Here is a 17,348-nt window from a genome sequence, read left to right as displayed (position 1 = left end):
TTTTTCTAGTGGATAACTAAGTAATATTCAGTGATGCCACTCTTATTTCCACCCTTTGCTTTCTGGATCCATGAATCCTGGAAATGAGAGAAACAGCACCATAGAGTGGATGCTAACTTAGAACACATACAGCTTTCTGGAGAACATTGCTCCAGTCCTGCATGATACTGCCACATAGTTGGCACCATAATTGAGCCTTCAAAAGGCATTCCAGCTTTCTATCAATCCAGCTGCTTCAGGATGATGGAGAACATGGGAAGACCATTGAATTCCATAAGCATGTGACCATTCCCACATTTCATTTGCTGCAAGTCATTCCTTGATCAGAAGCAATGTTGTGCAGAATACCATGATGGTGGATAAGGCATTCTGTAAGTCCATGAATGACAGTTTTTTCAGATGCATTGCATGCAGGGAAGTCAAACCCATATCTGGAGTATGTGTCTATTCCAGTTAGAACAAATTGTTACCCCTTCCATGATGGAAGTGGTCCAATATAATCAACCTGCCACCATGTCACAGGCTGGTCACCTTTGGGAAAAGTTCCATACTGGAGACTAAGTATTGGTTTCTACTGCTGGCAGACTGGGCACTCAGCATGGGCTGTAGCTAGGTCAACCTTGGTGAATGGAGGTCCATGTTGCTAGGCCTATGCATAACCTCCATCCATACCACCATGACTACATTGTTCATAAGCCCCTTGGGCAGTAATAGGAGTGTCTGGGAAAAGAGGCTGACTGGTATCTAAAAACAGGCCATCTTATCCATTTGATTATTGATATATTCCTCTGCTGAAGTTACCCTCCAGTGAGCACTGACATGGGAAACAAATGTCTTTATGGACAAGTCCATCAACATACCTCTTCTCTAGATCTTTTTGTCACCAATTTTTTTCGATCACGTTCCTTTCAAGTCCCTGACCATCCACCCAAATCATTGGTGACAGCCTATAAATCAGTATACAAATGCACCTGGTCATTTCTCCTTCCAAGCAAAATAAAAAACCAGGAGTACTGCTCAAAGTTTTGCCACTTGGGAGGATTTCCTTTCATCACTGTCTTTCAGGAATGTCCTAGAAAGGGGCTGTAGTGCTTCAACTGCCCATTTTTGTGTGGTACCTATATATCATGCAAAATCATCTGTAAACCAGACCTGAGTTTTCTCTTTCTCAGTCAACTGATGGTAAGGAACTCCCCAAAAGGCCATAGCTGTAGGATGGGAAAGAGAAGGTAATGTGGCAGGAGTGGGGCTCATGGGTATTTGGGCCATTTCCTCATGAAACTTACTTGTGCCTTCAGGGCTTATTTGAATCTATCTTATGTATAATACTTCCATTTTATGATGGAGTGCTGCTGTGCACATCCAGCTTTATGCCTTGGTAGATCAGACAGCACCCAGTTCATGATGGGCAACTCAGGTCTTGTGGTAACTTTGTGGCCCATCGTTAAGTGTTTGGAATCTATTAAGGCCCAGTGGCAGGCCAAAAGCTGTTTCTTGAAAGTAGAGTAGTTATCTGTAGAGAACGGTAGGGCTTTATGCCAAAATCCCAAGAGCTTGTGTTGTGATTCTCCTATAGGGGCCTGCCAAAGGCTTCAGACATCTCTGTTTGCTGCTGACACTTCCGGCACCATTGGATCTGCTAAATCATATGGCCCAATGGTACAGCAGCTGGTACAGCAGCCTGGACCTGTTGCAGACCCTCCTTTCGTTCAGGTCCCCACTCAAAATTAGCATCTTTTCTGGTCACTTGGGAAATGGGGTGGAGTAGTACATCCAAATGAGGAATATGTTGTCTCTAAAATCTAAAAAGACCAATTAGGCATTCTTCTTCTTTTTTTGGTTGTAGGAGGGGCCAGATGCATGGCTTATGCTTCACCTTAGAAGGGATATTCCACATGCTCCACACTACTGGATACTTAGAAATTTCACTGACATGGAAGGACCCTATATTTTTGCTGGATTTATCTCCTGTTAAACTTCATGCAATTGACTCACCAATAAGTCTAGAGTAGTTGCTACTTCTTCTCAGTAGGTTTATGCCACCTCAATAATCCATATAATGGGGTAGTAGGATGGAGGGAGAGATGATCAAGGGCCCTGCACATTAGATGATAACATAGAGCATTGAAGAAGCATGGTGATATCGTGTTGCTGGTCTTACCAGCTAAAAGCCAACTGTTTCTTGTGGTCTTTAGTAACAGGAATTGAGAAAAAGGCATTTGTCATATCAATAGCTGCATACTAGTTACCAAGGGATGTGTACATTTGCTCAAGCAATGATACTACATCTGGAACAGCAGTTGAAGTTGGAGTCGCCACCTGATTAAGTTTATGATAATCTACTGTCATACTCCAAGATCCATCTGTTTTCTCCACAGGACAAACAGGATAGCTGATAAGATGTTGTGGGAATCACCACCCCTACATCCTTCAAGTCCTTGATGGCACTAATCTCTGCAAACCTTCCAGGAATTTGCTTTTGATGTACTATTTTGCTAGGTAGAGGCAGTTCTAGTGGCTTCCACTTGGCCTTTCCCCTCACTCCACTGGTCAGGGAACCAATGTCATGATTTTGCCAGATGCTGAGTATGCCTATTCCAATTATGCATTCCAGAACTGGGTAAATACAGAATGGGTCTGGGATCCCATTGGACCCACTGTAAGATGGGCTTGAGCCAAAACTCCCTTGATCATCTGACCTCCGTAAGCTCCCACTCTGACTGGTGGGCCACAGTTTTGTTTTGGTTCTCCTGGAATCAGTCTCTTCCGAGCCAGTGTATATGAGTCCCGAAAATGTTTCACCATTTCCTTTTCCTCAGTACACAGTTACCCTGGTAAAAGGCCGTAGGTCTCTTTGGGGAAGGCTGGGAGGAAGATTAACAGAGTAATTTTTTCATAGTGTTGCAGGGTCTATTCTCAAGGGGAACCAAACTTCTCTTAATTTAACATGTTCTGGGTCTGTAAAATGTCTCAACCCTGGGAATTGATTAAAGGCCCATGACTCTGTTTAATTCAAGTTAGACTTTTATTTACTTGGCCTAGAATTCTTCAGCTCAGATAGGTGAAGTAAGAGTTTAGTAGACAGCCCATATATTTTACTTCTAGGTACCCCATGTTCTACTAGCCAGTGCCATGAGTCTCTGCAAGTCATACTATTTTTTTTTTCCTCTTACATGGGCAGGCACCGGGAATGGAACCTGGGTCTTTGGCATGGCAGGTGAGAACTCTTCCTGCTGAGCCACTGTGGCCCAATGTGACTGTGGTCAATCAGACTATTTTGATTACTGCTTTGAGTCTGCTACCCATTATGGTAGCCATACCTACTTTATCTTTGATGATTACGTGCTGCCACTCGGCTTTTGCCAAACTGGGATCTGATCATCCCTATTGGGTTTAAAGATCCAAGTTCAGTGACAGCAATTCCCATAGTAATATCTGACCTACAGAAAAGAGCAACCTTAGAGCCCTTCAGGGATGATGGATTTATTAACTTATTCCTAAACTTATTCCTCATAATCCTGGTGAAAGGCATATCCTCTGGATATTCTTGGGGGTGGATGAGCAGGTCTTACATGATGAATCCACTATAACATTTCAATCTCTAAATCTTTGGATTTCCTCTTCTACATTATATCAAGGAGATTCTGGCATTCTGACTTAAGGCAATGTAGGCCACCTTTTCATGCATGCTTTACCCAATCACCCAAACAAGCTGTTAGAGCCTTTTCTAACCCCTTGAGCTATAACACTGGATTCAGAATCTCTGCTTTATCAATACATTCAGCTTGATTCAACTTTATGTTCCTTCCACCATTATCCCACACCCTTATTATCCATTCCAACACATATTCCCCTGATTTCTGTCTATATAATTTGGAAAAAATCATACATTTCTTTTGTAGCATAGCACACATTCTCATGGGTCACACTTTGTATCTTACCTTTTGGGGCCTGTTAGGATTTTGGTCTAGTTATATGTCAGGAAGAAAAGAGTGATTGCGTGGTAGGTCATGAGAAGAATCAGAAGTGCCTTGCAAGACAGCTACCTCAGGACATTTCATTGCAGTTTCATCTGGTCAAACGGGATTAATCTCTTCAGACAGAGGTGAGGGGCTGTTTCCTCAGGGAAGGTGGTTACAGGTTTATCATACACAGCAGGGTTAATTTCTTCAGATGGAGGGTGGATGGTAAATTCCTGGGGGCATACTAGAGTTTGGATGGTTTATTCCACAAAGCAGACAATTAGAAGTGTATCTGGCAAAGGCTCAGCAGAATCTAAGATTTCAATGTCCCCACTGTTATGATCATCAAGCCATGTATTTCCATTCTAATTTTTCAGGATCCCATTCTTTTCCAATCAATGCCCTTACTTTAACAACCCAAACCCTGCAAAGGCAGAAATTCATTGCAATTCAGTCACTTACACTATGATACTCTGGGTCTGGTTTTCAGAAATTTCTAGTCTGTGACTCCCTGAAATAAGATTTTCTTTCAGGGCACACGTAGAACCTTTCATGTCCTTCATCTGCATTTAAGTTGGGAAATTGAAGCCTTGTAACTCATCCTTTTCTTTCACAGCTGTATCCAGCATATTTAGGAACAACAAGCCAACATCATTATACTTTTTAACGCCACAAAATGGCCTTGCTTTCTTATAAGCATTTGCACAGTCTTATCTAGTGGTGATATTTTGTGAATCTCTATTGCCAAGTTATGCCATGAACTATCAATGCTATGGACTAGCAATGCCATCTTGATTACTGGAATAGAGCCATTAGTGCCATTGACTCTAATCAGAGTAGAGAAACAATTCCAAAAATCTCAGGAACAACTCTGAAACCTCATCTTTAAGATGCTGCTTCTCAATAATCACTTCTTGTACAAAATCTATTTTAGTCAGCATTCTCTGGAGAAACAGAACTGTGTTAGTTTGAAGCCATTATTACCACAGAAAAGGCCATGCTTTTTTAATACACTCCTGTGACTATAACCTATTGTAGGTGGGACCTTTTGATTAAGCTATTTCAATTGAGATGTGATCCACCTATTAAGTGAGTGATAATCTTCTGACTGAAGTCCTTTAAAAAAGATGAAAATCAGAAGAACACCAGAGAAGCTGAGAGAGAGAGCCACTGAAGCCAGAAGCTTAAAGCAATGAAAACCAGGAGAAAAGGGAATAGAGGACACCACCATGTGCCAGCAGCCTGTCTTCAGTGTTCAAGTATCATCCTGTTGGTACCTTGAGTTGGACATTTTCACAGTCTAAGAACTTTAAATTGTAAGTTAATAAATCCCTGTTGTAAAAGCAACCCATTTCTGGTATATTGCATTTTGGCGGCTTTAACAAACTCAACAGGATATATATATGATATAATATGAATTTTTAAATAGGAATTGGGTCATGTGATTGTGGAAATGGGCAAGTCCAAATTCCACAGGGTGGGCCACAAGCTGGGAAATTATCAAAGTTTTCATGAATTCCCCAGAAGAAAGTTGGCTGTCTGAAATAGAGATGGAAACTTTCCCTTTTGACTACTGACATCATCACTTCTCCTTTTAATTGATTGGATGAGACTTCCTCATTGTTGAAGACAATCGCCTCAGCTGATTGTAGAGGCAATCAGCAATAGATCCAGTGAATTCACTGATGAATTAAATCCATGAAATCTTCTCACAGTAATAATCTGGATACCATAACCAGGCCAAGTTGACACATGGACATAACCATCACCATTTCTAAGCATAAGACATAGCATGTGGCAAATATTTATAGATTTGATATAACGGCAAATTTTGTTGACAGTTGAATCCAAGAGATACATGGGTGTGAACCTGTTTCTGTCACAATCCATTTCTCTGTTCAGTTAATCAATCCAGGTTCTTATACCAATATGTTTTTCTGAAGTCCCTCCACTGGGGAGAAAATGCCTTATTTTGCTAAGTCTAGCCTTTCAAACAGAGATGACTCCTACTAAACATGAACCATCACCCTTATTTGTATGTAATAGTATTTGGGATGCTATTTCAGTCAAACACCTGCTGAAGTCATCAATCTATCTTAATTAACATACACTGCCTGATTTTCATCCTCTATGCACGCCTGCTGTGCTGGTTTGAAAGGAAGAAAAGCCATGTTTTAATATAAATCCCATTTCATAAAGGTAGAATAATCCCTATTCAATACTGTATATTTGAAACTGTAATGAGATCATCTCCCTGGTTTATGTGATTTAGTCAAGAGTGGTTGTTAAACTGGATTAAGGGACGACATGTCTCCTCCCATTTGGGTGGGTCTTGATTGGTTTATTGGAGTCCTATAAAAGAGGAAACGTTTTGGAGAAAGAGATTCAGAGAGAGCAGAGAATGCTGCAGCACCATGAAGCAGAGAGTCCACCAGCCAGTGACCTTTGTTGCTGAAGAAGGAAAACGCCTCCTGGGGAGCTTCATGAAACTGGAAGCCAGGAGAGAAAGCTAGCAGATGACGCCGTATTCGCCATGTGCCCTTCCAGCCAAGAGAGAAGCCCTGACTGTTCACCATGTGCGTTCTCACTTGAGAGAGAGACCCTGAACTTCATTGGCTTTCTTGAACCAAGGTATCTTTCCTTGGATGCCTTTGATTGGACATTTCTATAGACTTGTTTTAATTGGGACATTTCCTTGGCCTTAGAACTGTAAACTAGCAACTCATTAAATTCCGCTTGTTAAAAGCCATTCTGTTCCTGGTATATTGCATTCTGGCAGCTAGCAAACTAGAACACCTGCCAAACAACATCTTATTGGGCACGGGCTCTGTTAGAAGGGTGCACTGCCATTCCTTGGACTGATTTGGAAAATCATTTAATGTTAGGAGAGTATTGATCTGTCACAGTTACTGGAAACCCTGTTCTGCCCTCCTGCTTGTTTGGTTGTAGGTTTTCCTAACCAAGCTTCTTGACACTTGATTTGGAGACCACGGTAGGAGTAAATATATATGTATAAGAGTGTTGGGGACAATTAAGGTAGCATGTATAAAATCTACCCTCAGCGATGCCAGAAACATGCAACATGGCTGCCAGGGCTGAAACAAAGAACAGCCTAAACTATAATCAGCCTTCTTCACGGAAGTAATTGTAGTTCGCGCCTAAAGTTCGCGCCAAAAGTACTAACCTACACCTGCCCTCTGTCCTAGCAACAGCAGTAACCAATCCCAAATCATCCATTTGTCCTTATTCACCCAATTAGAGATCGTCACCTATTCCTACTAGCTACCCCCTCTCCTAGAGTATATATATACCTAGCCTTTTCAATAAACTTTTGCAGCTTGATCAGAATATTGGTCTTGCTGCCGTTCTTCGCGTCTCTTTGTCCCATGCCATTCTTTCCTCACAGGAGTTCGAGCTTCAGTTGATCGTCCCGCGGGCCGGGACATAAGAGGATTGATTCAGAACTGTAACTAATAAAATCTTCCTGCGCACAATCAGCAGCAAAAGCCATGGAAATATAGACCCATATATTGGCTTTACAGGACATTAACAAGAAGTAAGCTAGGAGCAAAAATAATTATCTATTCAGAAATAAGGCTCTGATCCAGGGGAAAATGCATTTGAGAGGGAAAATATGCTCCTAACCATTTCCTAAGCAGCATGATGCAGATGTAAAGTGATACAGAAGTGTCAAGTTGACCTTTTGTAAAACCTAGACAAAAAAATCCTGGAGCAAGGTGTGCTGAAAAGCAAATTTACTGCTTAGTTTTGAGTGAACAGGGGTGTTGGAGCTGGAGGAAAAAAGGATCTCACAGAGGTAGGTTCTCTGCTTGAAACAAGTAGGGCCCTGGGAAAATTTCCTTGGTTTGAAGAAAACAGCTTTCTTCTCTCCCTTGCCTGTACCCTCCCTTTTCATTACTGCCTACCTTCTAGGCCAGTCTATGAAGTCTCCAGGGAGGAAATGCTGTCAGGCCAACTTCCAGATGGCCTGACTGCGCTGCCACATCCATCACAGCCTCTTTTCTTGTCTGAAGCCCCATGAGTCTCTATGCAGGTGTGGGAGTGGGGGAGGCTCCTCCCTGCTGATCCCTACCCTAAGGTTCATATTTTGGCAGGTAGAGAATAGAACTGTATTAAAGCAGGAGCTTGTTGTTGTTGTTTCATAATAAAGAGCATCTAAGAGTCAACGAAGGTGTAATTTTCAAAGACTAGCTTTATATATCCAAGATTTGCATCTTATCAGAGAATATGGATTATTTATACTGTTGAAAGTTCCCAGTTTTACCTCCATTATTTTACTGTTTGCTTGCATAGTAAATTTTGGCCTAGCGGAATCTTACTTTTTTTAAGAGCACAAATACAATTCATCATGTCCATTCAGCCTCCATTAATTAAGAATTTGTGATAATTTCACCAGAGTTTGGTTGACACTTATTTTTGTACCATTTATTAACGGAGGATTTACTAGGCAAATTCAGAGTAGAAATGAAAGTTTAACATATTTAAGAGGAAACACTTTTCAAGATCCTTAATAATGCTTATCTGCATTTAAACAATTAATTAAATCAAACTCAACAGGATCCTTATTTGGTAACAGTTTGCTAGCTGAGCTCCCATAAGTGTGGACTCATTGCAAAATTTGTAAGAAATATGCCTCCTACGAAATTCTCATTACCCACTTTCAATCATCTTAAATATTGCCCAAATACAGAGATAGTTGCATAAATTAGTATGCAAATATGCATCAACCTGCCCCACAGGTAACCCTAGGCATGGCAGCATTGGTGGCAGCCTCCAGTCTAATAGAAGCATGACAAGCTGGACCTGAGGAAGAGTCTATGGTTGATCCAAGAGGCTTAAGATCCATTTCTATGGCCCTGTCTTTATCAGTCCCTTACTCTAAATCAGCATTCAGTTTTGAGACTCTTTGTATCTCTCTTGTGACTTGCTTAGTTGCTTCTCTCTCTCTCTCTGATACAGATCTAGAGGGCTGGTCTGTGGACACCTAATAGACTATAAATGTCCCTCCTAGAGAAGGCAACATTCAGCGATTAGGTCAGTGGTTTGTTCATAGGGGGAAGCTTTAGGACATAAGTGTATGAAATGGAGATTCCATCATGGAGATTTCATTCATTTAGCAGAGTGTAGGGGCTAGGAGCACCGAGGGTCTTTGTCACTTACTAGTTGTGTGACTTTGGAAAATTTATCTTAACCCTTCTGTGTCTTGGTTTTCTTCTCTATAAATGGGGTAATAACTCCTTTCTAGGGCTGTACCAGGGTTTAAATGAGTTATTATTTGAAAAGTGCTTAGAACAGAGCCTGATACGTAGAAATCATTTTATAGCTGATAAGTAAGATAAATTCATTCATTCAATATTTACTGAGTGCTCGCTATGTGTCTAGATGCTGGGCCTAGAGAAGTGAACAGAGTCAACAATCCCTGCCTCTTGATGCTTCCAGTGGAGGGAGGCAGACAACATGATTACTAAGTACACTTTACAGAACAATAGAAGACGACTGCTACAGAGAATGATAAAAGAAGGTAAAGGTGATGGGGTGATCAGGTGGGTTTACATGAGTCAGAGTAAGTTTTTTTGACCAGAGTAAAAGGAGTTAAGTAGATACCTGATGGAAGAACCATCCACACAGAGGGATTGGTTGGTGCATAGCCCTGAGGTGTGAATGAGGAACAAGAGACCAGAGTGGCTGAAGTAGTATGAATGGAGAGTGGTTGGGAGGGCGGGAATCATAGTAGGAAGTGAGGCCAGATGGGAGTGGAGGACTGTGTAGGGTCTTTTATGTATAAGAACTTTGTTTTTTATTCTGAGAGAAATGGGAGTGGTGTTACAGGACAAAGACCACAGGCAGGACCAGTTTGAATTTGTCTCCTTACCACAGTTGCTCTGGTCATTCACCGGGCTTTGGTAAAAGTGGAGATCTTTGTGAGAGGAACTGGGTACTCACAGATGATGCAAGGAGCAGGGCAGGACCCATCTCTGTGCCTATTCTAGGCAAAGGCAAAGGAATGGGAATCTCGGTGAAGAAAAGGCAAGCCCTGACAAAAGCAAGCCCTGTGATGCTTGCTTATCTTGTTCCTCTGCTCAAATTTTTCTCGCTGGAAATCGAGAGTATCAATTATGCTATAACGGTGTTAATAAAATTGTCCTCTTTTCCTCCAAATTTTACAAATGCCTGGATCAGAACTATCTGGAATAGCATGGAGATAGAATCAGGTCACTTTAACTTTTTCTGGCAGCCAAGCCAATTTAGGGAGGAGACAATAAAAATTCTCTTATTTGCCTTTTTCTGAGTTTTGGGCTTCATGTAAAGGGTGACTATAAAGTGAGGATATCAATAAAGAGGTTAGGGATGAGACATATTATTCTCCCCTGTTTCTCAAGCAAATGTTGAGTGTTTGAGATGTTAGGAAAAGCATTGGCTTATAATTGATACTATTGTTTAAATGTTCAAATCTGAGTGTTGGGGAGAGACAGAAACAGTGCGGCTGTGCTGTGAGAAGGAAAGTGGTAGCGATGGCTATTGTGCATGTGAAGTGCACTTAGCATCTTAGGCTAGGATCTGATTCATAGAAGTTGTGTGGTTATTTGCTTTGGTGAACTTTTTTTCACCAAAAAAAGTTGGAAAGAGACGTACTTGAGTAAACTTTTTGTTCATAGGAAATGTCAATCTCATAAAAAAAATGGCTGGTCACCATAGTTTGTAGCAATTTCCCTCTTATACTTTAAGAAAAAGTTGTTGGCAGTCAACAGAAACATAAAACTGAAGTTTGGCTTTGGCTAGGGTCAAATTATGTTGAAGTTGTATTTCATCTCTCTATATTTCTGAATATTACAAGTCAAGAGAAAGAGTAATACCTCATTTTAGATGGATTTTTTTCTTGAAGATTTTCCTGAGCAGTTAACTCTCTTCCTCCTTTGCCTTCTGGCTCTCATCTCCTGGAAATACCAGACTTTGACTTTTTTTGTCTCTAGCTATTGTTTCATAACACATCAAGGGAAGTTCACATGTGTAGTTCACCTAAACCTCTTTATATATATATAAATATATAATACCTGTCCTTTTGAATGACGTAGATGGTTGTGCCAGTGATTGAACCCCTATAATGATATTTGCTGCTCAGGTCATTGACCAGGATTATTGGGTTTAAGCACATGGACTGCCTATGGCCCACAGGAGTGAAGTTTATGTGTCAGCGAATGTGTCTGATGTTAAGGAGTCAGACATTCCTTAGGATTTCTGGGAGACATTTTTGATTGACCAAAAAATAATTGGAAAGAGAACTAACATTTGGGGGAAGGGAATGCTAGATGCTCTGCAAAACTCTGATCCCATACAACATTGGACCTTTATGGAGACTGCAAGAAACTAAGTCCTTTTTGATGCTCCAATTTTTGGAGAACTCTATTCCTCTGTCCTCTATGAATATGAGCAGCAGCGGGTGGATTGCAACGACTCTAAAGCTTTGTGACCTTTTATTGTAGATTTAAGATTAAGACCATTTCTTATGAACCTTTTCCTAGAATTTTTATCTTTTAAAAATTGTGCTCTGTCTCTTAGGGTTTGAATTATTTTCCCCCAAAAGACATATTCAAGCCTTAACTCCCAACCCCATGAATGCAAACTTATTTGGAAATACGGTCTTTGAAGATATGATTAGTTATGAGGCCAAATGGGATTAGGGTGGGCCCTAATCTAATATGACTGATGACCTTATAAGAAGAGAATTGGACAGAGACAGATACCAGGGGGAAGGCCATATGAAAATGGAGAAGGCAGAGTGAGGCATCTATAAGCCATGGAATGTTCAGGATTGCTAGCAAATATTAGAAGCTTCGAAGATGCAAGAAAGGATTCTTCTCTACAATTTTCAGATGGAGCCTGGCCCTGGTGACATTTGATTTTGAACTTTTAGTCTCCAGAACTGTAAGACAAAAAATTTCTGTTGTTTGAAGCTTTCCAGTTTGTGGTACTTTGTTAAAGCAGCCCTCGGAAACTAAGACAGGATCCTTAGTCCTTTGATCCTTAGCTCCTTCAAAGGAAGAAGGCTCCATCCCTAATTTTGCTGCCACACACCAAGGACCAGTTAGGACCATTAAGACCTTAGATGAAGACTGCTGTAAGGTCATACTCTAACCAGTTCAATGCCAGGGCTGAGGATGTTACAAACGGTCATGTCCTGTGACGGCACTTAATGAAATGCCTCAGGTGTACATTTTAACATAGGGGTTCTTGATATTAAGTTTGCTTCAATCATAGCTCAAAAGGGAAGAGTGTTAATATCGTGCTCATTCTCAGAGTGATCTGCTCACCAGAACGGTGGCTAGTGTTTCCTCATTAGATTTTCTCATTATCCACCATCTAGCAGGGCCCTTTCATTTCTCCTACACACTTACGACCTCCAAATCTAGACTTCTACATCTCCTGGATTACAGATAAATGATTTCAATACCCCTCAAGAGGAATGAATCAACTGTGATATCTTTAAAACTAGTCTATTGTTACTCCGGAGCTCTTGAACACCTTGTCTTCTCAGTCTTGACTGAAGGCATCATCATCTGACCAGCCCCAAAGGCAGAAACCACGGGCATCCTCACCCCTAGTCTCTCATCTCAATTATCCTTTGGTGGGTTGGCCTCAGAAATTTCCCCGGAATTTCTCTCTATTCCTACTGCCACTGTTCTGGTCCAGATGCTCACTATGTGTCACCTTGGGAATGTAGCAGACTCTATTCTGACTTACCCTCCACCATTCCATTTCCAATCCAGTTATTATCAAAGAGTAGTCAGAATTATCTTTCTCAAATCGTCCTACTTAAAGATATCCTTTCAAATTCCATCACTAAAAGAATAAAATCCAAATGATTTTACTTAGAAAACTAGGTCCCGCTGTCTGGTTCTAACCTTCCTCTAAGCTTGTTTTTATCTACCAGAATTTGCCTAAAATCCACATTGAACCTAGACCTTTGTTATGCCAGGCCCAGCTCAAATGTCCCCACCCCTGTAAGCCTTTGTCAGCTCCCGGTGGAAAATTAGACATTCTCTCTGTCGTAACCAATTTTGCTTTTTTACTCATTTCTATTTTATCATAATATTATGAATCATGTAATGCTAATTCTATACTTTTGTTTCTCTCATTAAAGGGTGAATGAAATCAGGGATTAGGTCCTATAGAGTCTAGAACATAATAGGTGCTCATAAATATTTATTTAATGAACTTTATAAAGCAAAACATGCATTGAAAGTGAATTATAACGTATTATATGAAGTCTAAGGAGGAAGTGATAACCAAGTTATAGTTTGACTAGATTCAGTTGATCTAAAATGTTATCATAGGAAGCTGGAGACAGTTTCTATTTCTTTTGTCTCTAGAGATCGTTAGTGAGTGACTCAGTTATTACTAAATGACTTCTTAATTAAAATGTGTTAGTGTTAAATAACTGGCTAGGCCATAGCAGTAATTCTCCCTTGTTATATGATCCTATTCATTTTTAATGTTGGCTACAGACTCATGTTACTTTATTACTTGTTAATGTTAATTACCAATCTGCTTTAATGTTAGTGAAGTAAGAGTATTTGTTTTAATAACATCAATACTTGAGTCACCCAGATGCAGAAGGGTTAATGAAACTTTGAAGAAAATATGAACAACAGGAAAAAAATGCCAAAAATTAGCAAATAATCACCTTACTTTAGATTTTGAAACTTTTGGTCCACATTATTTAATTAGACTTGCCTTTATAGTTCTTCCAAATGAGTGAAAAATTGTTTTTGGAATTTAATACTGCTAAAATTAAAAAAATGAATTGAAACCAGAGTGTTTTAATACCTCCATGGAGATACTGAACCTATATGCTAGTTTATCAAAAAGCTTGCTATTATAGAGCAGAACAAAATTTGGATCTAGTCATTCATTTCATTCATTTGATATTTTTATCAGGGATTTGTTTTGCTCCAGTCACTGAGGCTAGAATGAAGAACAAAACAAGAGTCCAACTCTTAGGGAGCTTACATTCTAGTAAAAGAGAGCAGTAATGAAAAACAACAAGTAAAAAGCAAGAAAATATTAAATAGTAATAAATGCTATGAAGGCAGCAAAACAGGGTTACATGATGGAAAACCACTGCTGGCCTCTGTGGATTAGATGGTTAGATCATTTAATTTTCACACATTTATCAAGCACCTTCTACATGTTAGGTACTGTGATAGATACTAGGGCATACAAAGATTAATAAGATGTTGTCCCTACTCTTACATGGTTTTCAGTCTAGCAGAGATCAAAACATTAGTATGGCAATCAACAACTACCACAGCGTGATGAATGCTGTTAAAGACAATCGGCTGTTACAGACAATTCCCTCCAAGCTGTGCTGCCCACAGGAACACAGAAGGAGGGGAACTAATAACTTCTGGAGAGTCCAAGCAATCTCTTAGGAAGAGGAAACATGAGCTGAGACTTTCAAATGAATGGAAATTACCAAGGCAGATAAGTGAAGTTGTAGAACTGGGTTTTTCAAATGAGAGGAACTTCATTTGTAAAGACACAGAGGCAGCCTGCATGGAAAATATTAATTGTTCAGGATTGCTGGAGTTTCCATGGATATGTGTGTGTGCACACATGTGTCTGTGTGCGCCTCCATGTATGCACTGGCGCATGGGTGGGCACGTGTCAGTAAAATTAGTGCAGAAATTAACCTATAGCTGTAGGAAAGACCAGATGTGAGAAGCCATAGGTGGCAAGGTAAGAAACTGGATCTTTTACTTATTGGATCTGTAAATTATTTGGAGTTTTATTTAGGGTTAAAAACAGTAAAAGTTAGAAAAATACAAAGGTGATAGGTTTCAGATATAGAGAGGATGTCAACATTAGAGTTAAATAAGTGCTAAATGAAGCTTATAATTATTAAATCAAATTATCTTACCTTTTCAATAAAAAATTCTCAATTTGCTCTCTCTTTATAGTCTTAAAATTTGTTTCTAAAAAAATTTGTTTCTACACTTAACACCTGATAATGTGTTCTCAATCTTAAAAAAAAGTTTTTGCACAAAAGTTTCTTTTCTTAAAGTTTAGGCTAATTTAAAAAGTTTGAATTTCTGATGAATATGTTCGTAAGGCATATCTCTTTATCAAGATTTAACACAGCTTGATAAAGAGGAGAGTAGAATAATTGGATTGGCTGTAGAATATCCCAAATCATGATCTGGTATAGGTACTTATCCCTTTGATTTATTTGACCTAAAGATAACACCCTTGCAATTTTGTTTGTGCTGCTGATACTGAAAATAATATATTATTAAGCAGAATGCATTGTGCTTTTGGATAGGTAAAATGGGTAAATAAATAAAATACTGGCTTTCCTGTCACAATGCAATATATTGTGAATATATTTCCAACAATATATGCATTGTTGAAAATCTGGCTTTAGGTAAGATCGCACTCTTAAAAGAACAGGGCTTATGGTAAAAAATGGAGTTAAGGCAAACCACTCAAAGCTTAAGGAAATTTATAAACAGAGTTCTAATAAAATAACAGCAATCCTAATAAATTATTAGTACAGTTAAAAAGGCATGTCAAATTCTAGTGAGGACATGCTGCAGTAATACTAGCTTTCACTTAAAAAAAGGTGAAGACAGTTTGATGAAAAGGATGTAAGGAAAGGTGTGGGCTGCTGAGTTATGGGGACAAGGGTACCACATCACATGTGACAGGTGAAGGGAGAATTTGCAGGCCCTGCACAAAATATTGTGATGCTAGAGATGGCTCAGTGTGGTTTATCATTTCATGTTTATGCACTTTCCACAAAGATTGGGGAAATTGCTTTAGAACCTCTTCCAAGACAGCAAGTAACCAAAAAGAAGTGGGCATGGGCTGAACTGCCCTTGTTCAGGCTTGCTGTGGTCAGCTGGGCCAATATGCTTTACATCTGCCTCCTGTTATTTGCGAAAAATGATCTCTAACTTCCATGTTAGCTGACATCATCCTATTTATAACTGTGTATAAGGTCTTTTGCATTATAGAAACATGTTAGCAGAAGAGGCTGTATGCGCATAACCTCCCAAATTTTCCACCTGATTTAACTAGAAAAATAATTTTCAAGAACCATCATAGACAGGAATTGGGATCATAAGAATATCTCTGTGAACAGCTGGTGTATAATGTGCAATGCCTCTGACTCACAGCATAACTGGTAGGTACTTAGCGAATATTTAATGAGTGAATAAGTGAATGAATAAATGAATAATCAGCCCAGGATAAAAAAAAATATCCTTCAGCTTCCAGAAGTGACTCAAGGAAGTGATTCCCCACAGTGATGGGCTCTGAAAGACCCGGCTGGATGTTTCCCAGGAACTCCTGCCAGGTTGCCCATCTCTGATCTCCCAACTGAAACTCTCTGTAACTCTTTACAGGAGTCTATGCACAGACAAGCTTTCCTACCTGGTCACACATCTCATTTGCCTGAGCCTGTCTAGTGCCAAGCCCTGCCCAGCTACAGTGACCTTGAACATCCAGCTCCCCCACTGCTGTGGGCTTCAAGTCAGGACCAGAGAGTAACGCAGGAAGGAGCTTACTGGGGAGAAGCAGATGGGTTGATCAACTGGGGCAGAAAATCCTCCAGATTCATATATGTGTAACCAACTCACACATTTTCCAGACATTATATCATTAAGTCAAAGAAGCAGGAAAGCTCTCCCTGCCCCTCTTCCTTCTGCATAATGCCCACACATTTTGTTGGGAGTTTTCTTTATTTTAAACTGCATTCGATGTTGATTTGTACTTGACTTCACCTGAATTAAAAAATGATGTTCGTGAGAGTAAGTGGGGGTGGAGGTGCGGTTGCAGGAGTGGTGAGAAAACAGAACGAGTCCTGTACTACCCTCCTAGGAGCAGTGCTCCTTCATTTTCCAACCTCCTGGCCTCGCCCCAGGGTGGTTTGGGCCTGGGGTTTCCATTTCCTTGTTAAGGCTGTTGTGCAGTGTTTGTCCATGAGGACTTTCCAGGTTTTCCCATGTTGCCGAGATCTTGCAACATTGAATCTTTCTCAATTAGTTTTCAAGGAGCCAAGGCTGGAGGCCCTGAAGCCTTCACACAGTCTCTTATCTGTTCTCCATTTTCCCAGGAATGGTCTGTGGATTCATTGTGATTTATAGCCCTGGAGGAAGCCAGGTCTGCAGCATTTCTGTGAAATCCAGTCTGAAATATTGTTTGTCAAGTTGCCATTTACAGCTTGGAAAATTTTTTCTCTACTTTGCAGAAGCATGATGTGTCTTCACACATTAATTGTAATCCCAGATGTATGCCTTCCTGGGGAATGGAATGACCCACCCCACTGCCTCCAGATTTTGCCTTTGAACAGCATCAAATCAGTAA

General features: G+C 40.1%; 1 protein-coding gene and 1 long non-coding RNA gene across 5 annotated transcripts in view; one reads left to right on the top strand and one right to left on the bottom strand.

Moving 5' to 3' along the window:
* Positions 1-17,348, bottom strand: part of KCNQ5 (potassium voltage-gated channel subfamily Q member 5) — a 552,577-nt gene that overhangs the window by 168,755 nt on the left and 366,474 nt on the right. The gene's annotated exons all lie outside the window — the stretch shown is intronic.
* Positions 1-17,348, top strand: part of LOC143684856 (uncharacterized) — a 32,419-nt gene that overhangs the window by 5,349 nt on the left and 9,722 nt on the right. The window contains exon 2 of one of the 2 annotated variants that reach the window (XR_013176224.1): positions 9,366-9,504. This is a non-coding gene — a long non-coding RNA (uncharacterized LOC143684856). Of the gene's footprint in view, positions 1-9,365; positions 9,527-17,348 lie in introns of both variants that reach the window. The other variant, XR_013176225.1, reaches the window with a different exon arrangement.

Source organism: Tamandua tetradactyla, chromosome 5 (assembly GCF_023851605.1).
Source record: "Tamandua tetradactyla isolate mTamTet1 chromosome 5, mTamTet1.pri, whole genome shotgun sequence".
NCBI classification, from domain to species: domain Eukaryota; kingdom Metazoa; phylum Chordata; class Mammalia; order Pilosa; family Myrmecophagidae; genus Tamandua; species Tamandua tetradactyla.
This window is presented reverse-complemented; position numbering and strand designations above follow the sequence as displayed.